The 22,294-nt window shown below is 44.6% G+C and overlaps 2 long non-coding RNA genes and 1 pseudogene across 4 annotated transcripts; all 3 read left to right on the top strand.

The window, feature by feature from the left end:
* The first annotated feature begins 5,859 nt into the window (after positions 1-5,859).
* LOC123150360 (uncharacterized) lies at positions 5,860-9,860 on the top strand. 3 transcript variants are annotated; one of them, XR_006475067.1, is made up of 5 exons: positions 5,860-6,457; positions 6,538-6,696; positions 7,303-7,482; positions 8,956-9,132; positions 9,740-9,860. It is a non-coding gene; the product is annotated as an uncharacterized lncRNA (long non-coding RNA). The 3 variants fall into 3 exon arrangements; XR_006475066.1 differs by having other exon boundaries at positions 7,309-7,482; positions 9,713-9,854; XR_006475065.1 differs by having other exon boundaries at positions 9,713-9,854.
* A 2,197-nt stretch (positions 9,861-12,057) lies between these two features.
* On the top strand, positions 12,058-21,971 carry LOC123152073 (acid phosphatase 1-like; annotated as a pseudogene).
* On the top strand, positions 19,285-21,142 carry LOC123152074 (uncharacterized). The gene is made up of 2 exons (XR_006476019.1): positions 19,285-20,302; positions 20,766-21,142. It is a non-coding gene; the product is annotated as an uncharacterized lncRNA (long non-coding RNA).
* Positions 21,972-22,294: the final 323 nt, after the last annotated feature.

Raw genomic sequence — 22,294 nt, 5'->3', positions numbered from 1 at the left:
GAATAGGCGATAAACCTGGACTAGAGGCTTAAGTGTTTAGGTAGGTCGTGGTCTACACCCACGTCGGCTTTCGCTTGAAGTCTGCCGAGCACATGTCGTGTGCAGACGCTAAGTGGTGGAAACATGTATGAAGAAGTACACCCCTGCAGGGTTAACATGATCTATTCGAATAGCCGCGTCCGCGGTAAAGGACTACTTGGTTGCCTATACAGTTCATAGACAAGTAAATGGAAACTGATAAAAGCCTCAAGATAAGTGTGAGTGCCGAGGATGGCTCTTCCGTAGGAAGACGGAGGTGGATCCTCGGTAGTGTATTGAAGTGGTGAATAGTGGACTCGTGTGCGCAAAACTATTTCAAGATGGAGTATCGTAGGATAGTCTAGCCAAGAGTCAAAGCTGGCTTGCTGCAATAACTCCACCAACCCTTCTTGATACTATGCATGTATGTAGGATCTGATGTAAGTCTTGCTGAGTACCTTTGTACTCATGTTGCTATAATCTACATTTTTACAGAAGACGCTGCAACCCCTTCTGATGGGTTCTATGTAGACGTTGACATCAACGAGTAGGCTAAAGACCCAGGTGGTGACCCTGAGCTTGTGAAGGACCACATAGTATAGCCAGGCTTTCCAAGCCTCTTTTATTTTACTAGTTGTCTGTACTCAGACAAGTTACTTCCGCTGTTGGCTTGTATGATTGTATGACTTGTATGTTGGGTCGTGAGACCCGTACCTTTGTGTGTATGATATGTATGGCTCCCTGAGCCTTAAATAAAGTACTTGTGTCGTAGAGTCATGTTGTGATGCTTCGTTGTATTTGCACATATCGAGCATATTGTGTGTATGATTGAAATGCTTGGTATGTGTGGGATCTGACTATCTAGTTGTTTATCTTTAGTAGCCTCTCTTACCGGGAAATGTCTCCTAGTGTTACCGCTGAGCCATGGTAGCTTGCTACTGCTCTGGAACACTTAGGCTGGCCGGCATGTGTCCTTCTTCGTTCCTGTGTCTGTCCCTTCGGGGAAATGTCACGCTTTGAGTACCGGAGTCCTGTTAGCCCGCTACAGCCCGGTTTACCGGAGTCCTGCTAGCCCAGTGCTACAGCCCGGACCCACTTGCTGATGACCGACACGTTCGAAGCTGGGTCATGGATGCCTGTCCCTGTAAGTCTGTGCCACTTTGGGTTTACGACTAGTCATGTCAGCCCGGGCTCTTTATCATATGGATGCTAGCGACACTATCATATACGTGAGCCAAAAGGCACAAACGGTCCCGGGAAAAGGTAAGACGACACCCGTGGGGATACCGTGCGTGAGGCCGCAAAGTGATATGAGGTGTTACCAGCTAGATCGATGTGACATCGAGTCGGGGTCCTGACACTCCTCCTCCTCCAAGTCCAGCACATCGTCAGGCCACTCCTCCTGCTTCAATTCCGGCACAGCGTCAGGGCTCTCCTCCTGCTTCAAGTCCAACACCGCATCAGGCCACTCCTCCTACTTCAAGTCCGGCACAGCGTCAGGCCACTCCTCCTCCTCCAACTCAGCCACGTCAGCCGTCTCCTCTACCTCAGCAATCATGGAAGAGAGCCGCCGCATCTATGGTGCATAGCGGTACGAGTCGAGGTAGTACAGGAGGTACAGGCGGAGGCAAGCGATTTCAATATGGTCCAAGCCTCACTCCTCTTCCTCTGAGGCCTTACGATATGACCGAGGAGCAAAACGCAACCATAGTGAAGGCCCAAGTGGACGCCCATTTTGGACTGAAACCGGCACCGCCGCCAAGGGAGAAAGTGCTTGAGGAAAAGATTGACCACTTTATTCGTATGGCTAGACCACCAGCTCCCAAACCTGTTGACTCGGACTATGAGCGCCAAACAGCTGGCAAAAAATGTGGGAAAACTGTTCCCCATCTGGGAGAACAGGCGGCGCAATCAATCCCCCCGCTTGTTGTGCCAACACATGAGAGTACCGGCGCCCCATGTGGGAAAACCGTTCCCCAGTTGGGCAATCAACTTGTTATAACCGACGAACATAGAAGCCATGCTAAAATGCTCGGTATCACTGTTGGACAACTCCTCGAGATTGAGCTCATGTCTCCGCTTAGAGAGGAGGACATGAAACGAAAATATGTCCGTGGCGAACCTTTGGTCGAGCCTGAGGAGGCCAAGAAACTCCCAACGAGAATGTATGAATTGCATGATTGGTACATGAAAATTACCAAGAGTTCCAATCGAGAGTCCCTCATGGTGAATGTCAAGGAGGAGCATTACTTCCATGGGCTAGCTATCTCCGTTGAGTATTCAGAACTATTTCAGTTATTCAATCAAGATGCACTCGACAAATCTATCGTTAGCTGTTATTGTTTGTAAGTGATTTCTTTCTGTAATTTAAGTCTCAAGCTAGATGTAGTGCTCATTGATCGATCATTACCTGTAATTATCCTCGCTATATTCTTTTCTGTGGTATTATGCAGGATGAAGATGTATGAAATGAAAAAAGCTAGACGCTATGGCATTGGGTTCATTGACCCAAATTCCCTTAATGAAGACACATGGCAATACAAATGGTATCAAAAAGATGTAGAGAATAACATGCTAGATTTCTTCAAGCGCCTCAATACCAATGAAGATATACTACTTCCTTACAACTTCCCGTGAGTCACACTGTCTTGTACTACAAATTTTGTTTTTGCTTACTAGCTAACTAGATGTTAATAATTAAGTGTATAGGGTTTAGGGTAGTTGATTAGTGTTATGCACATGCCCGCCTAATTAAGACATGAAAACGTGTGCACATGTAGATACCACTGGATCCTGTTAATCATTAGAGTTGAAGGAAGAACAATTGAAGTACTGGACTCACTACTTAAAAAACAAAGTGACTTCACCTTCTTTAAGGGGATAGTCGGCAAGTAATTTCAATCATTATTAACTATATCTCGGCCTTTTTAGTTCGTCATTTCCTGATATCAACTATTTAATAATCATTTTATTCATTTTCTTTGCCGGCGGGCAGGGCTTGGGCAAAGTTCATCAAGGTGACTCCAGGCAAATGGCGAGAAAAGCTGTTTTGGTTTCAACCCAAGCTAAGTAATTAAGTAGTACTAGCTAGCTACCATCTTTTTAATTCTTGTTTAAATACCATTAATTAATTATAATGCTTGATTAATTATTATCTGATTAAATTCCATTCTCGTAAAGGCCCTGAAGCAGGCGCCGGGGACTGATCTGTGTGCATACTAAGTTTGCGAGAATATTCGCATGATGATGTCCGAAAGGAGCAAATCTGATAGACAGCAATGGTACGTTTGCCAGATCACTATTCACAATTTTTACATGATTATCGATATCGAGTCACACAACTAATAGACATGCATATTGATCTCCTTCTTAATAGTTCAAATACATGCGGGAGTAGCTCCTACCAACGGAGCGCATACTAGCAATTCAAGAGGAAATAGCGGGATTTTTGCTCGACCAGGTCATAGATCCCAAAGGAGAATACCATTACCCGCTACCCCCCCATGAACCACTCCCAATTGTCATCGTGCTCCGAAGGCACCAAGGCAACATGTGTATGCGTGAATAATGGTGGTTGTGAGACATTCGATGGTATATATGATCGGTTCTACGAGAAATTCTATTTATATATATGCATAACGCGTACAATAAGTTGTATCGTAAAATACCAGCAAACAAAAAAGAATTAAATGGGAAACACAAAATTAAAGGAAAAAGAAATAATGAAACCAAAACCCCCATACATTTTAGTACCGGTTAATGCTCTCCCCGCCCCTGGCGCTGGCTCGTGCCACTTGGTGGCCCTTTAGTGGCGGTTCGTGCCGAACCGGTACTAAAGGGGGGACCTTTAGTCCCCACCCTTTAGTGCCGGTTACAGAACCGGCACTAAAGGCCCTTACGAACCGGTGCTAAATCCCGGTTCTGCACTAGTGATAGCCCAGCCCATAGCTACATCCCTGAACACCGTCCCGGCCCAACCCACCCCAAGACTCCCTCTGTGTCGGCCCGACGTGGTCGTTTCCCCCCTTCATGACATGGCGGCAGCGACGCCCGTGAGTGGGGGCACACCCCGGAGCCGCATGCCGGCTGCCTGCGCCTGCCAACATGCTTCCACAAGCTTAGGAGGGCCCACCACAACACCTGGCGGCATTGATACCCCTAGGTACCCCGTCCCATATAACCCAGACACAGACGACCGCTGGATCTAGCCCTTTGACTTTCGCCGGACCGTGTTTGACCGGTGGAACTTTTCATCTGGTTGTCATAGCCCAGCCCATAGTTACATCCCCAAACACCGTCCCGGCCCAACTCACTCCAAGATTCCCTCTGTGTCGGCCCGACGTGGCCGTTTCCCCCTCCGTGACTTGGCGGCAGTGACGCCCGTGTGGGGGGAGGGAGGCACACCCTGGAGCCGCGTGTCGGCTATGTGCGCCTGCCACCATGCTTCCACAAGCATAGGAGGGCCCACCGCAACACCTGGTGGCATCGCTACCCCTAGGTACCCCGTGCCGTCTCCACTACCCGTGACACGACGGGAGCGACGCCCGTGAAGGGGGCAATCGATATATAATCGAGATATGTTTTCTGCACATAAGGCACATTTAAGTTAATCAAATTTGTTGTAAAAAATAAAAAGGAAAAAAATAGAAAATAAATAAAATAATAAAAAATTATTAGAAATGTATGCTGACGGCAATGCCGCCGACATAGCTACGGCCACGGATCGGTAGATCCCTGGATCGATGACGTGGCGTAGGGCGCGGATCGATGATGTGGCAGGCACCATGGGCCAGGCCTATGCCGATGGCAACGATATGCCACTCCACGGACCGGCGAGTGGCTCAGATCGATGACGTGGCGGGCCATTCGGATCGATAACGTGGGCATAGCTATGCCGACTGCCACCGTTAGCCCGTCGGCGTAGGCTTCACGCCGTCAAACGGATGTCGCCGCCTGGGTAGCGGGCCCACAGATATGCCGACAACCGCTCCTATGCCGACGGCCGCCGTAGGTATTTAGTTCGCGATGCCGACGGCCGACCTATGACGATGGCCCCCGTCGGCATAGATTTGGCCGTCGACATCTGCAGTTATTCTGGTAGTGCGACATCTCAATAAGCAGAGCACCATAGAGTAGCTAGCAGCGCGCGCGCGCACACACACACACTAATAATGGCAATGGCAAGGAGGTCTGCCTTTGCATTAGGAGAACAGAAGTCATACAAAAATGATTCGACCATCGGAGAATTCCTTGCTGGTCCCCCACTCAACAACAGAATTCGAAAACAAAGCATTACATCACAAACCCACAGTGGGCACCCTCGTCATAGCATCGTTAAAACACTTACGTCTTCCTTTGATCAGTCCCGCCAGCATTAGAGCCATCAATTCCTTCTGCTCAAAGACTCTTCAATTCCATTCCTTCCACAAGTTCTACACTATGTATGGCGCCAGCGTGAGCTCCTCCTTGATTTTGTCTTTCGGCCAATTGGCAGAGCACAAGTTCCTCCACCACTCACCAATGGATGGTGCTGCTGCAGCCACATCTCAACATTTCAATATGGTGCCGAGTGGTTGCTCCGCATCTACTACAATTCATCATGAACTTTCATATGACATTGATCACATTGTGGTGTGCTGATGACTGAATGACAAAAATAGAATTTGTTGGTTTTGTTTGATGATGTTTCACTCACCAAGATGTTATTTTATGCCTTTTTGAACATCAAGCCCATAAATATGAATCAAAACGAATAAAGTGGACATTTTCTAATATCACGAGGTGGGTTTTTCCTTGTTTCGGTGCGATTGAATTAGCCACGAAGATGAAAATCTCCCTCGTCAGCCCCTCTCACGTCCTCCTTGATTCCTTCCACTCCCTCGCGACCCCCGCCGCCGCCTCCTCTCCTGCCGCCGCCGCGCCAGGACCTCGCCTCGCCCTCACCGGCCACCGGCGACCTCCAACCCTTGTTCTCCGCCTCGTCGCCATAGCCACCATGAGCTCGAGCAGACGAGCGGCTCGGCAGGACGAGGGGGCAGCAGCCAGCCGCGCCTCGTCCGTGTCGCGTGGTGGCCCAGATGCGGTCGCCCCGTGCTCTGCCTCCACGAGCGCGGCCTCGATCCAGACTCGGCAGGAGGAGGGGAGCAGCAGCCGGCCATGCTGTGTTGGCCGTGGAGGAGGAAGGAGCTCATGTGGCTAGGGTTCGGCTACCCTCGTCATCCATCTCCTCGATCTCTCTCTGTCTGGCCGTGGTCTGAAGGAGGAAGAAGGGACCCAACGAAATCGAGCGATGCGGGCTGCAATAGCCTAAATAGCTGGCGGTCGAGACCACGGGAGCGGGAGCGACGGCCATCTCCCCCCGCCCCACTCTCTTTACCTCTTCTATGGAGATGCTTTGCTGGGGACATATGATTTCATCCCATTCTGTACTATCCATCAGGTATGGATTTCTCTCGCCACTTTCTTTTTAGTCAATGACTTGGTGTCTAATATAGGAAGGCTAATTCGTCCCCAATCTAGGCCTCGGATCCACGGCTTCTCCATCTTCCTCCTCCAGCCCCTTTCTCCATGTCGGCCATCCAAGATAGAGACGGCTTGGATGGCAAGGGCCAAGCATCGGCATGGATGAAGGCCTCCAAGATTTAAGTGGTCAATTATGAATGACGATGCAGCCTGCAGGTAATCATTTGTGTTATTTGCTTCTTTTCCAGGTTCGTCATATCCATATCCTATGTATTTCATCATCCCATGTGATTCAAGCTGGGCCATACGGTTGTATGCTAGATTAGTATGTACTATATACATCTGGATGACCGTGAGGATTAAAGAGTGCCCTTAATTCCAATGGAAAAATGCCTAAATCTCGCTGTCCACTAATTCACGGCAATGAAATTCTATAACTCTGCAAAAATCGCTTTGATGTTGTACCAGCTGAAGCTTTTTCGTCTTCTGAATTGAACAGGCAGGAGTTTAGTTTGGTGTTCTCAAACAGGCCATAGTTTGATGTCCTAAATCTAATTTGGCCTTTCAAGTTAGATATTATCCATGTATAAATACAGATTTCCTTGAATATATATTGTTTCGATCAGCACAAAATAGCTCTAGCCTCTCGTACAATTTTCAGTGTCGTGCATGGGTGGTTTTTGTGCAGTTATGTTGATCTGCATGCATTTTCTGCATTATAGTGTTGATATGTCTCAGTAAAATAGTGAGTACATATAACGTATACAAGCTACAATCAGTTAGTTTTGTTACTAATCCATTGATCCTTTGTTACATTCCAAGAGTCAGGGAACCGACACCCAAATAAATTCAGGCCAGTCCTCGATGTGAAGAACCTAAGGGAGGCGGATCCCGACACTTATGACAGCCAAAATTAGGCCGCCACTCGTCTCTCTCCCGCACCTGCTCTTCAGATGGCCAACAACATTTCGCGAGCAATGACTACTGTCCAGTTAAGAGCAAGTATGTTTTCTTGCTGAAGCATTGTTTGGATTATAGTTACTTCTCTGTTTCTATCAATAACTACACATGTGTTCTTCTACTTATACCGTCAAATTCTTATCTTTTGACATGGATCTTTTAAGAATATTAAATAGACCACCCAGTGCATGTAGAGGTTGTCCAATGCCCTCAACTATAACATGATGTATTCATGCAAGGTGATGTTATAACCATATCTAGAGAAGACCGCAGACAAATTTCTTAAGCACTATTGTGTTCACTATGCTCTCCACTGTCATGTCAGCACTGATTTTATATTTCTAAGTTCCCAAGAATTAGAATTTACTATTTATACAGTGACAGTGCTTCGAAGGTTTGAGTTTTTTGAAGATCCCCATATGTGTTTCTGCAACTTACAAGGTGTTGTGCACCTTGCAATATTACCTTAGAAGTGCTGATCACATTCATAAAGACAACTTCGTAACCATTACAATATTTCTCTGTTTCTTTTTTTCTTAATATTCCCTTCTTTTCTGAAGTTCTTCTCGCAAACTGTTGGTCAAGGTTGTATTATGTAATTTTAGGCTATGTATTTTTGGCGCATTCCCATTTTGGAAAAGAAGCAGTAGCCAGTGATGTGTGATGTTTCAAGAAGAACTGAAATTAGTAAACAACTCTATACGAAAGAATAATAATGAACATGACTTCAAAAACCTGGAGATGTTATACTGGAATTGTTGCAAATCTTTGGAGATGTTTCCTAAAGAGCACAAGCATAGTAGATTTACTGAATTCAGATAACAACATGCAACGATACAGAGCTATAGTAATTAGCTTTTGTTCAAAGCTCTAGCAATATTTATTTCTGCCCCCTATTGTTGTCAACCATGTTATATGTTGAATATAATAATGATACATCTTACAAATAAATCAGTGTATACTTCAATCTTGCTGCTTTCTAGAAAGTACCTCCTACTTTTTACTTGCTTTCTTTTCTATAAGAATGCAATTATACTGCTGAGAGAATAGTTTAGATACCCGATTTGCAATGTTCAAGATATCGGTAATTGGTACCATATTGGTCGGGTGCTGAGTAGGGATAAATAGGTGAATTCGCTGACCAACCGAGTAGCGGTTAACTCACCGAGATGCCAATTAACTGGCTGATATTTGGAATGCCGATTTGAACTGAAATTTATTCGCTTACCACTGCCTGCCTTCTAGGAATTATTCATATTTTTTGTGTAAAATTTCCCAGATTAGTACATTTGGTAGGTTTGATGATTTGTGAAAAATTCAAAAAAACCGAGAACTTTTTAAATTTTAATTTTGACTATGCTCTCAACGTGCTACATTGCTACACCCGGTATGGTTGATGATCTGTGAAAATTTAAAAAATTCTGAGAACTTTTTTTGGGTCAAAATTTGTCATAAAAGTTCAAAAAAATTAAATTTGATGATACTCTCAACAATTCTTTGCTGTTGCTTGTGTAGGAAAGATCTTGCTGTTACTTGTCTTTTCAACAGTTCTTCTGTGTGGAAGGCTCTTTGCTCACACTCAAATACTACCTCTGAAACATGGAAGAAGGAAAAGGTTACTCTTCTGATCTTGAGAAAACAGTTTCAGAGAAGCTAGCAGATGCAGAAGAATCTCTGAGGAAGTTGAAGCAGGTCTGTTCAGCACCCTGCATCGTTACTTGAACCACCTTTCTGGCCTTGTAACTGTACCCCTTTAACAGAGTTCGACGTGTATCGGTACCATGTAGTTCTCGGAATTTCTAGGCTGATGGAAATACATAGTTTGACGTGTATCGATATCTTCAGACCTTTGCTTCCGTAGTTTTGCCGAACTGAACTTCTCTAAAATACATGAACTAGAGCTTAGTCTTTAGATATTTTGTTTTTAATTTAAAATTGTTCAGATTGATTACTCCACCATTAAAATGTGGTTTATAGAGGCAAAATGCTTGTATATATATGACTGGTTGATACAAAATCTGGACAGTTATGTCAGACTTTTTATCTTGGCATTTGCTTTTCATGAATCTACTAAAGTTTTTTTTTACCTGATGATCTTCTGTGCAGCTATATTCAGGTTATAGGGCCTCTATAGAAAAAGCAATAATTTGAATTATTTTCTTAAATTTGCCATTCTAAATTCCTCAATAATTATAACAACTCAAGTGTATCCATATAGTTACATATCACATTAGATTTTCTTCTTAACTGGATTTTATGCCATGTAATGTAGGTTCTCTTCAATTTGTTGTTGTGCTAGGCATGAACAGAATGGCTTCCTCTTCTTGCGAACCACACTGATGTTGGCTTCTGGTTTCTGCTGTAATGGTCTTTTTTTTACTACGGACAGTGTTTCTTGAGGCTATGTCTCTGCTATAGGTATGACATTATCGTTGGAACTTATACTATGTCTATTTGGTATATATGAATATATCCTTCCAGAGAATACTTGCTTCTGCATTATATACTGGATGGAAATAATTTCTTTGTACGCTAGAACATGGCCTTGCTAATTAGTAGGCATTCCTGAAGGTTTTTTGAACTGTTGGGAGACATGAGAAGGTTTTTCCTGTTAGTGCTTATGATTGGTTTGCTTCATGCTTACTGCTTTAGGACAGATATGTGCATGTTGGTTAATATCAACGTGTGTGGGATGTGCCCAGTTATCTTAGCTTTTTGCAATACATGAGATTACTTCTTTGGGAGAATATTTGCTGCTTGCTGATAAGGGAAGGCTAAGTATAGATAATTAATGCGGGTGTTCCAGAATTCAGTGTATACCACCTGCTTATTGTTTATGTATGCCCAAACCAATGTTAGCTGCTTACGATAAAGGATTCTATTTTTAATATATGGGTTATAGAATCCAGCAGATCGCCTGCTTACTATTTATATATGCAAAGGGTAATGCGTGTTGCACACTTATAATAAAGGGAAGTTAACTAGCAAAGGCACACTGGTATGATATACATGTTCATACATTAATATTATTACATATATATTAGTCAAAGGGACACTGTTATAGTCCATGATGTAAGCGGGGCTTTTACGTCTTCAATTAGAAGAGGCGTCCTAAAACTTGTGATGTTATTCTGTGGAAAAAAATGTCGGTACCAAATGCTAATCAGATAAATATTGTTTTAAATTAGGTACTTGAGTCATTGGCACAATCGGTAAATTTCGGTGGCTTAGATGGAATTTCATTGAGAGGTTCTCTGTCATTGACTATGTGGTGCTAATTTGCTTTTATGTCTCTAGGTCACCGCATTTCGGGGGACTAAGTCCGACGACGGGAGATTCTACATATATTTTCTAAAAGACATGTCGCTTGGTCGAGGCCTTGATCATGGTGATATGTGTTTATTCGTCCGGTGACTTAGTAGAACAATAACCTCTGTGCACAGTGATGTTTAAGTTTCTACTAGAAGGTTTCAAAATTGAATGCACGGAGGGTTTAAATGAGTCTTGTACAGGACTAAGAACAAATTATGCTTTCTGAGTTTCAAGCTACTGAAAGTAATTGAAGCTTTGCTTTCGCTATGTAACAATGGTTGCATGTGTTAATTAGTGGTGCACATTTTTTGAGACCGTCCAAAATTCTATTATAAAGTGCTTATATGAAATTGATAGGTATCTGGAACTTCTTGTGCTTGAAACTAAATAGTGGAACACATCACATGCTTATTAGTCATATGCTACCGTATATCAATATATCTCATATGAAACCTTTTACTTAACTTTGCAAAGGTTATTCCCTGATATAAACATCTTATGCATTTACTTGTTTGTGTAGAAGTGTGATCTGTTAGCCAATGTATTTTTTTAAGTATTACAGTTTTATAAATAGGAGGGAATGGGGGAAATAGCTATCGAAGAATACACCATGTTATCACTCCTAATTCCATAGTATAGTAACATTCACAAGGCAATATAAGTAGGCGTTGGTCTCTAAATAATAAATATTCTACTCCCTCCGTTTCAAAATAGATGACTTAACTTTGTACTAACGTTAGTACAAAGTTGGGTCATTTATTATGGAACGGAGGGAGTAACTTGCAAGGTTTGAAAACTTGGTTCGCTCTCGGCCTTTGCGCTATTGGCGCAACGGGTCATCTAGTCTAGTTTAACAAATTTGAGTCTGAAAAAGGTAGAACCTGGTGTTGGTGAAGTGTGAGGGGAGGCAACCATATCTTGTCATGTGTATCTGGACTTATTATATCTCTCAGCTTCAGTTCCTCTAGACAGAACAAGTTCTGTCTTTAAGCCAAAGTAAACAGATTTTGGCTTGACATTTCCAGTGGTACAAAATCATCCATCTATAGCTAGCCTTCCCACTATGTGGCACCAAATATTGTTGAAAAAAAGAAGCACATTACAGGCAGTGATTGCTTCTTTACAAAAAGATAATGGATGGACCAGAAACAGATTTTGCACTATGTACTCGAGACACGTGAATAACGAAAACACATGTACTCTACTATTTGACGAACGGCCCACCACATACTCTTTGCACGACACTGCAATAAGCAGAGCACCACAGAGCTAGCAGTAGCACACACTAACAATGGCGATGGCAAGGATGCCCATCCTCGTTGCCGTGGCTCTCGTGGCCGCAGTGGCCTCCTGCAGCGCGTGGGAGCCTAACATCTGTAGGCCGATGGCGGAGGTTGCGGCGACTGCTGTAGATGACGCCGTGGTGCCACTCATCCACGCGTTGCGGCCGCTGCTGGGCTCCGGCGGGCAGCTCGGGAGCCACGGCGGGCGGAGCCAGGATTTGACTATAGGGGGCCAAGCCAAGTAGATAAAAAGAATCTAGTGCAAAAAATAATCATCAAGAACAAGGTTGAGAACTTCCACATTGGCTGCATTGAAAATTTTAATACGTTGAAAATTTGAAGCAAACGGCTTAGTGAAATAACATAATCTTAGAACTGTTTGGTGGCGTTTTTTCTAATCATAGTAGCTGAATTTTGATCTTAGAATTTAGGTATATTGTATAAGTTAGACATAGGAATTCTTTCAACTCACAAATAGAAACTCGTTCAAAATAATTTGCATCACGATAATTTTTAAGACAAGCACAAGATCTGAATACTTGATAGCATCTCAAATCACACCCAAAAAAACAACTAAAATCTGATATAATATCTAGATGAGAACTAAGAGAGATTAGTATATAGTGTGATGTGTTAACCTTGGCTCATTCGAGGCTGGAGCAGTGAAGTAGGCTGCATCGCCGACTGTGCGCATGAATCAGATGATGAGCAGCAGAGCAGGGAAAGTAGAGGCAGACGGACGGCGGCGGCGGTGCCTAATCCCAGGTTTTTTTAGGGATACCTAATCCCAGATACACGCTAATCAGTAATCATAGGAGAACGTGGCTCCCAGGAGACTAGAGCGGAAGGCTAACTGGCCAACGATCCGGACGGTAGTGCTTTTACATGGGCTTTTTTTTTCTTCTCCAAAATACACGTTGAGATAGGGGGGGCGAGTAGGTGTGCACTGGCCGTGCGACAGCTGGCGGCTGGGCGTGGAGGCGTATAACGTGCGGGACTGGAAGACGGTCCCCGCCAACTGCGAGGGATACGTGGGCCACTACATGCTCAGCAGCCACTACCGCCGCGACTCCAAGGTCGTCATCGACCAGGCCATCACCTACCTTGACAGCATCAGGCTCGCCGGCAATGGCAACGAGGTGTGGGTCTTCGACATCGACGAGGCCATGCTCTCCAACCTACCTTACTACGCCAGGCACGGCTTCGGGTACGTACATGCACATTGTTAGAAGGGAGAGAAGGATTTGATCGAATTGTCATTGTATTGCTTGAGCCTCGTGTGCATATATATATAGAAGTACATGATCAACTTGAAGTACAAGACAAGCCGGAACATATCCTAATCTATCTCATATTTCCTAACTAAACATAATACTCAACATCTCCCCGCAGTCACGACAGTAGCGACGCAGACAGGTGAGACTGGAGAAGAATCTGAGGGCAAGCCGATGGACACCCTCCCACAGTCGTAACGGTTGACGCGTCGCGGAAGACGTGGGTGGAGTGGAAACCAACGAGGTTGCTCAAGCAAGGCGGTAGCCCTTTGTACCATTTGTCGAGGTAGCCGAGAGCGTAGGGTGGTGTAGCTGTGGTCGAGGTAGCCGAGTGCGAGGGACGCTGTGGTCGATGTCGAGTCGGGGTGGCCGGTGTCGAGGTAGTCACCGTGGACCGGGAAGAAGAGCGGCGGTGGCGGCCTGAGGAGGCGGTGGCTAGGTCAGAAGCGCGCCGACAGTGCTCGAAGTAGGCGAGGAAGAACCTGATACCGTGACGAAAACCGGCGCGGATGGTGGCGTTCCCGCGCATAGAAAGTCAGCGCGACGCATACCACGTAGAAGTCGATGCGCGGGGACGACGAAGTGGACCACGCGCCGCGACGCTACGGCCCGAAGGGGCGACGCAGCAGCAGCGCGTGAGTCAGGACGACGACGGGGAAGATCTCAAGGCGGTTGCAGGGACCGCATGCCACGCTCGCTACAACCCGACGGGACAACACAGCGGCAGCGTGAGAGTCGGTGCAGCCTCGGGAATGATCTCGGGGCAGCGATTGACCGCGGGCCGCGGCAGTACGGCCCAAAGGAACTACACAGCGGCAGCGCGCGGATCGATGCAGCCGGGGCAAAACCATGGGGCGGCGACGTAGCAGTCCGATGGGACGACGCAGCTGCAACCGTTCGCTCGATCGGTAATATGTGCGGGCACTCGATGACGATCTGCATCCTGTGAAGACAAAGATCGAAGACGCAAACCATCGACGAGGTATCCGCGACCTGAGTCACGCGGCTCATACGTGGCAGCCTGGCAGGAGCACGAACAGGCAAGGACGCATCGTACAGGCCGCAGGCATGCAAGCGGCACGCGCAAGCAGCCGGGCCTGCACACAACGCATGTAGATTGAATCCTGCTTGTGACGTCCAAAACCTCCTCATCCAGGACATTGCATCGATGCATGCAACTAGCTATGCACGTGAGCATGTCACAGATGCTAGCCTGGACGCGGACGGAGACGAAGAGTCCGGCCAACCGACTCGTGGTCGCACAAATCGCGGAGGCGTGCGGGACGACGAGATGGTGGCCGGTGTAGTCTCAGCAAAGGATGAAGTAGAGGCGCGCATAGATGTCGACGGGGCGGGCAACGCAGATCGATCTATAAATTAGAAAACCAAAAAGAACATCGATCAAGTGATCGGCAGAGAGAAAATCCCCAATTAACAGATGGGGAAAAAGACTCTCTAAGGCAGCCGGCCAACACGGTCGGCGGACGAACCCTAGGTACCGGCGGCACGGCCCTCGGCGGTGGTCATGGAGGCCGACCACCCCAAGGGCGGCGCAGAGCGGAAGCGGCGAGCGACGGTTAGGGTTTGGATCGGTTAGGCTGATACCATGTTAGAAGGGAGAGAGGGATTTGGTGAAATTGTCGTTGTATTGCTTGAGCCTTGTGGGCATATATACAGTATATAGTGTTAACAATAATACATTAGAGTTAAGATAACTAGGATCTGGATCTCTTGATTAGAACACCCATCAAGCAGAATAGTGGTTACTAACCGTGATTATCTTGATCCATTAACAGGATAGCCCCTGGCTCCACCTTAGCATCTCCAGCAGTGAGAAGATCGTCGGGAGGAAGGGCATCAGCAGGCGATGTAGCAGACACGAAGGATGCCGCCGGCAAGGACCTGGAGGTGGCCGGCGGCGGTGGTGGTCTTCTGATCCCCTTAAGCACCCTTTCAGGATCGGCTGTTAGGAGTAACCGGGTGCTAACCCGTACGTGTGTTACCCCCAAGGGGTACGACCTCCTCATTTTGTAAGTGGTGCGAAGGGGACAGGGACCAAAACCAAAAGTTGGGTCAATGCCCCCGATCAGGGCATGTACTGGGGATGCAAATCCTCCCCTTCTTTGTCTCAGTTTGTTATAACCGTAGATCAATTCCAACATTCTCCCCCTTGATCGTATGGTTAATAAACGTCATAAGCCCACACTCGATAGAAATAACACACCAAAATAAAGTGTTGCAATGACCAATGAGATGCCACTGAACCTCTTTACCTATAGTACATCACTCTATCTAGAAATGGAAAACATAATACCTTTTGGGAGTTGGTTTATAAGATGGTCCTAATTTCCAGGATCAAAAAGCTTTCCTAACCCATGCCGGCAACATAATCATGAGTATGGGTGGTGAGCCTCTTTGGTAAACGGATCCGTAATACATACAAATCATTTTTATATGCTTAACATCATTAGCTTGATCTTGGATTCTATCTTTCACAACATGATACATATTGTCAATGGTTTTGGCAACACCATTTGACTTGTTGTTACTCGCATAGAAAACTGCGTGTTCATAATGCAGTAGGTGGTTTTTATAAATGTTGTCTACCACCTTAATTTCGGGAATAGAACTTCTTTGACATACAACCCGCCCAATAGCCTCTTAACGTGCCACATCGTAAATTGCATTATTTCTAATGCCATCAATGTCATTATGGAGCTTTTCCACGATATAGCTCCATATGCGAGAGTGAGGATGTAACATAACGTGGAAACTTTAATATCCACACATCTCGCAGAAACAATGTCTGAATAACCAAGGATATTGAGGTTATCAGACTTGTTAGTAGTGAGCATGTAAACTTTTATTGCCTTGCATATCTACAAGACTTTTCACGGCTTCTCCGGTTGTCCATTTCTGGACTTGTATATTTGCCAATTATCCCGGTCATAAATAGGGCAAGTTGATATTTGAATACTTGCATTGCTTCTGACAACTGAAGCATAAGGAACTAACATTACCTGATCAGTTCATAATGGTTCCTTGGACACTAAACTGTCCACCTTTATTGCCCTTGAATTTAGTAGCAGGTGAGATAGAGTACGTACTACCATGTAATATTTTCTTCCGTACTCTATCAATGATGTCATCATAATAAAACTTATACTCCTTTTGAACCTATATCTTGGCGAAACTCAATAGAAGCAAAGTATGAGGCATCACCAAGATTCTTCATGTTACAAATAGAAGATAGAAATTACTTGGCTCGCCAAAATATTCTATCTCCACAAGGTAGTGACCTTACTCCCCCTCGTCTTATGGTATGAGTGTCCCAACACTTGTATTATCTCATAATTGTATTTCTTTAGATAACATGCCTTATGTCAACTTCACCCATGACAAAACCGTACAGTTGAGTCATACATACATTATCAACTAAGTCAACACAAGAGCATGTCATAGTAATAACACAAATGTCACAACAACTCACTGAGGAATTCTATGGAGTTCCATACATCATTAGGGCTCATAATCTTCATCCTATATGGCAACAAGCCACTAAGATGATCATTCACACACATTATCTATCGTCGGGAAATTGTTGAGTCTCAACAATAAGTATTGCATTAGAGAAAAATAAATTCCCCTCAATTTACCTGATGCATATGAACAAAGATCTAATGAAGTTATCCTTAAGATTAATGTTCATATGCTCCAGGTTCCCTGATGATCACTTTATTTAGAAGATGGAAAATATATCCAAAATATTAATAACAATCATCTCAGCTCTAAACCACAACACCGTTGGGCTGAAGATGGAAAAGAACTTAATGAACTGTGACAAATGATTATAAACAACGTTAGTCAGAAATATAACCACAAGCCACATAATACTGACAAACATGCCACTTGAGTGAGTGTCCCATATGATTATAAACGACGTTGGTCAGATATAAAATCAACATGTTACATCATGACAGTCATTAGACTAGCAAGCTTGCCACTTTAGCATTCATGTGTGCTTCATAATGCTCATAAGGGACTAAGTACACATTAACATAATAAAGGAGTTATTTTTCATTCATTCTTCTAAATAAGACTTGTTGCATCTTAATTAGACAACCAACATTATAATGTGCTTTTCATACATTCTCTCCAACCAAGACTTCTCGTTGGTTCCATCTTAATTAGAGAATTGAGATACATATTTTGCTTAGTTGTACATGATATGGTCTAAGTAGGAGAAGTGAACGTCACATCTCATATTAAATGAGACTTCCATTCTCCCCCTCGAAATGTGGTCTAAAACCACAATTTTGATGAGGTCTCATTAGTTACACTTCTTTTACATCTTCAATTGTAACATAGCATATAATCTTTACAAAAGATTTATTTAGTGAAAACATAACTCATCTCACCAAGGTGGGACTAACATTACATAATTGGAGTTAACTTAATAACATACAAAATCACCTCATCTGTTTGAGAGTTAAGGTTCTCCAATAACTAGGAGCATGAACAAAATATCATCAATAAGATGGAAAAATTAAGTCATCTCCAAAAGCTAGTGGAATAAATCCAATAGTTTTGACTTTAGTCTCCTTTGCATTAGTAATGTGCATGATGGCACATGCGTCTTGAGATCTCTCCCAATGTCTGCCTTATCATCATGATTAACATCCTTCAACCTTAGTGGCAGAAAAACATTGGGAGATTCCTTACATGAGAAAATGATCTCCACTCTCCATGTGGGAAAGTTCTTTGCATAAGGTTCGTCTATGTCAAACATTTGTTTGACATCATTATTATTGTTGAAAAAAAAGGAGACAACTGTATGATCATCATAACAGAGAATCAAGCATAAACTAACCACGCAATAAGATGAATAAAGAACATGCTTAATTTTTATTCTAATCTATATCACCGTTGGGTAGATAATGAGAAAGAACCTTACTTACTCGTAAATGACACATGAGAAACACAAGCAATGTTGGCCAGAATATCATCATATGCAATTAGAACATTTGCTCATTAAATCTCTAATCAAAACTTCTCGTTGGTTCCATTTTGACCAGAGAGATATAAAATCTTGTAATGACCAGCAAGAACTACGACTAAATTAATTGCCATCATTAACATAAAGCAATGTCATAATATAATCATGTGTGCCATGAGGCACACTGATGCCTTTTGACACTAGATCTCACAATAATAATATGAATATTGAACATAAGTGTCAAAATTATCATTAGAATTCTCAATGACATACAATGAAAATGACAATGGAATTAACATATAAACATAAATGTTACTCTCACCGAGTAAACACTAAAGAGGACATTCAGAGTGAAAATATCATTAATATTATCGCCAGGATATCATAACATTTTCCCAAAAAAAAAATTGGACATAAATTTTTCGCAAGGATTCACAAAATAACAACATTTGGCAAATAAGAGTTGTCAAACATATGACAACATGTACTTTCGAAAACAAATTTTTTGTTTAGGGGATTGATCATAACCCAATAAACATTATTTGAGTCTTTATGCATATTTCAATGGTGTATATCATAATAAAATGACATGAAATGCACCAAGCAAAAAACTTTATTTTGCCCAATAGACATAATGCCCAAACATTATTATGACACATAGTGCGGTGCGGAAAACCGAACCACGCGTCCATCATCATTTTCCTTGAGGTGGCCCGAGCCCATTAGAAATTACCACATCTTTAAGAAAAAGTCATAAGTATGGCATCAACATTAAATTCACACTCAAATAAGTTTGCATATAAAATATTTGAAACATTACGAAATGAAACATTATAGATTGTGATCATGACAAATGTCATTTCATAACATTAATATTTAAACTTTAAAATGATAAAAATAAAATACCACCACTAAAAATGCCATATATGGCATTTACATTATACCACATTAATATTTTCGAAATAAAATTTCTCATTGGTCCATTTTATTCAGAAAATTCAAACATTATCTTTAGCATAATTTAGGCAATCAAGACGTATTAACAGTGCATAAAAAATTATTACTAATATTAACAACATGATTCAAAAGCACCAAAAATACCAATTGCCTAAAAGACATAATTTGGCTGATAGGAACCCAGGGCAGCCCTTTAAAGAAAAAACAATATCATTATTAATACTGCCTGTTAGACATTTTTGGGCATATTGTTTCTTAATAAAACAGTGCATAAACCATCAAAAGAAAACTTGAAACAACCCTTTTTTTTAGTCCACTTGAAACACATCAAATGCACTGAAAATAAACAAAACGACTCGATACTTATTTTCGGCCTAAAACCAACGGCAACCCATAAAAGGAACGATCCAGCAGCTAAATTCATTAACATAAGAAAACTTTATACTGGGCCAACACAACCTGGGTCGTAGCCTACAGCCAGATTAGGCCCGCTAAGCCACCCGCAGCCCGACTGCAGCGGAGCATCAACGTCAGCCGTCGATCCCATCTAACGGTTGTAAGTTGCTCCCTTCGGAACAAAACTAACTCGCGCTGGCAAACCCTAGCGCATTCTTCTCTCCTCCCCCGCTTTCTCCGCTCGCGACCGACCACTGGCGGCGGCACAAAGCAAGGCGCGAGAGCCCGGTGTCCATGGCGGTTCGGCGGCTCCGCTCGCCGGAGTAGCGTGCAACGGAGGGATCCCGCGCGCTGCTCCGTCGAGCGTGGCCACCCGTGCAGCTACACGACATTTATTGCGGGATGCCGGAGGAGAGAGCAGTGGTGCCAGTTCGGCCATAAGTGCCCGCCGGCGGTGACGCGAGGCACTCGGCGTCATCCATTAGGCGTCGTAAACCTGCGGCTCGTCCGCCGCTGCGGATGGCACGCCTTCAACGATGCTGCTGCAGCATGAGGTACTGACGTTGACGCGCATGGCGTGGTGGCCATGCTCGTAGGCGTCCATGATGTGTGTGCGGCACGGCAACATCTCCAATCTGGAGCGGGTAAGCACCCCCAGCCCAAACACGTTGAGGATTTATTCTTTGCTTCTAGTGCTCGGGATTTGGGGAAAAACAGCTTTTTTTTTCTCGGGATCTTTTCTTAAAAAAAAAATTTGAATCCTTTTCTGAACCGAGGCCACAATCAGTGCTAATATATTAGGCGAAAATTTAATTTCGGCTATTTCATAATTAGCAAACATTAGTCAGGGCAATTAGCACTTAACCCAGATGTCATCATCATTATTATGTAAGCGGAAGCGATTTATGCATGAACATTACTCAAATTCATAAGGAATTAGTAAACCGAGTCTAATTGGAGTTCTTAAACAGAGATCAAACTGGCTCTGATACCAATGTTAACAATAATACTTTAGAGTTAAGATAACTAGGAGCTGGATCTCTTGATTAGAACACCCATCAAGCAGAATAGTGGTTACTAACCGTGATTATCTTGATCCATTAACAGGATAGCCCCTGGCTCCACCTTAGCATCTCCAGCAGTGAGAAGATCGTCGGGAGGAAGGGCATCAGCAGGCGATGTAGCAGACACGAAGGATGCCGCCGGCACGGACCTGGAGGTGGCCGGCGGTGGTGGTGGTCTTCTGATCCCCTTAAGCACCCTTTCAGGATCGGCTGTTAGGAGTAACCGGGTGCTAACCCGTACGTGTGTTACCCCCAAGGGGTACGACCTCCTCATTTTGTAAGTGGTGCGAAGGGGACAGGGACCAAAACCAAAAGTTGGGTCAATGCCCCCGATCAGGGCATGTACTAGGGATGCAAATCCTCCCCTTCTTTGTCTCAGTTTGTTATAACCGTAGATCAATTCCAACATATAGGAGTACATGATCAACTTGGAGTACAAGACAAGCTGGAATATATCCTAGTCTATCTCATATTTCCTAACTAAACATAATACTCAACACACATTATATATGCTATTTCTTGCAGGTGTATTTGAGCAGGGGCCTGCGCTGATCTTTCAGTTTAGCTGAAGTTAAAAATTCTATGTGTACCTTGTTGAAATTAACCCACTAGAAAACACCAGTAGGGGCCTGCGCTGATCTAGATTAGTAGTACCATATGACGTGAAAATTCACATTGCGTGTGATACAACGACCGATGTCTAAGGAACAACATAAAGATGGTTGAATTTCTTCAGTATGCATATCTACTAGCTGACATCTCATTAACCCATGGGCATGTAATAATATATACACATCAACTCATCCGCAGGGCTAGGCCATACAACGCGACGAGCTACAACGCGTACGTGTTCTAGGGGAGCGCGCCTGCGCTACCGGAGACAAAGCGGCTGTACTACTAGGTGCTCGCAGTGGGCATCAAGCCGGTGTTCCTAACAGGCCGGACCGAGGACCAGAGGGCCATCACAGTTGCCAACCTCCGCCGCCAGGGCATCTCTGCATGGATGAACCTGCTGCTCAAGCAACCAGGGTTCAAGGGCTCCGCAGTGACCTACAAATCCGGCGAGAGGCAACAGCTGCAGGACGCTGGGTATGTCATCGTGGGAAACATCGGCGACCAGTGGAGCGACATCCTTGGCGCGCCTGAGGGCGCTCGCACCTTCAAGTTGCCCGACCCCATGTACTACATCGGCTAGGCCTCCAGCCATCGGCTCCATCCTCTGAATAACTATGTGCATGTCCCATGCATGATCCCCTCTATCTCTATGGTTGTTGCCTAGTTAATTTCCTCGGTGAACACACGGAAGAGAGGCTCCCCGCGTCGCCCCCACTCGGGCGACTCGGGCGGGATCTAAAACCCTAGCTGCCGGGGGTCTCCATCCGTCCTCCCCTCCCTCCTCCGCCGCCGAAGGACGCCGCCGGCTATAGTCCGGGGCTGATGGCGGTGGCGGGGGTCTTCCCTCTTGCCTGCGCCATGCGGGCGGTGCGGAGCCCCGCGGCGTGGATGGCACGGCCGATCTGGCCTGGCGGCGCGGCGGGCCTGCCTTCCGGCGGCGGCGCGACGGCTGCCTCG

Source organism: Triticum aestivum, chromosome 7A, assembly GCF_018294505.1.
Source record: "Triticum aestivum cultivar Chinese Spring chromosome 7A, IWGSC CS RefSeq v2.1, whole genome shotgun sequence".
NCBI lineage: Eukaryota > Viridiplantae > Streptophyta > Magnoliopsida > Poales > Poaceae > Triticum > Triticum aestivum.
This window is presented reverse-complemented; position numbering and strand designations above follow the sequence as displayed.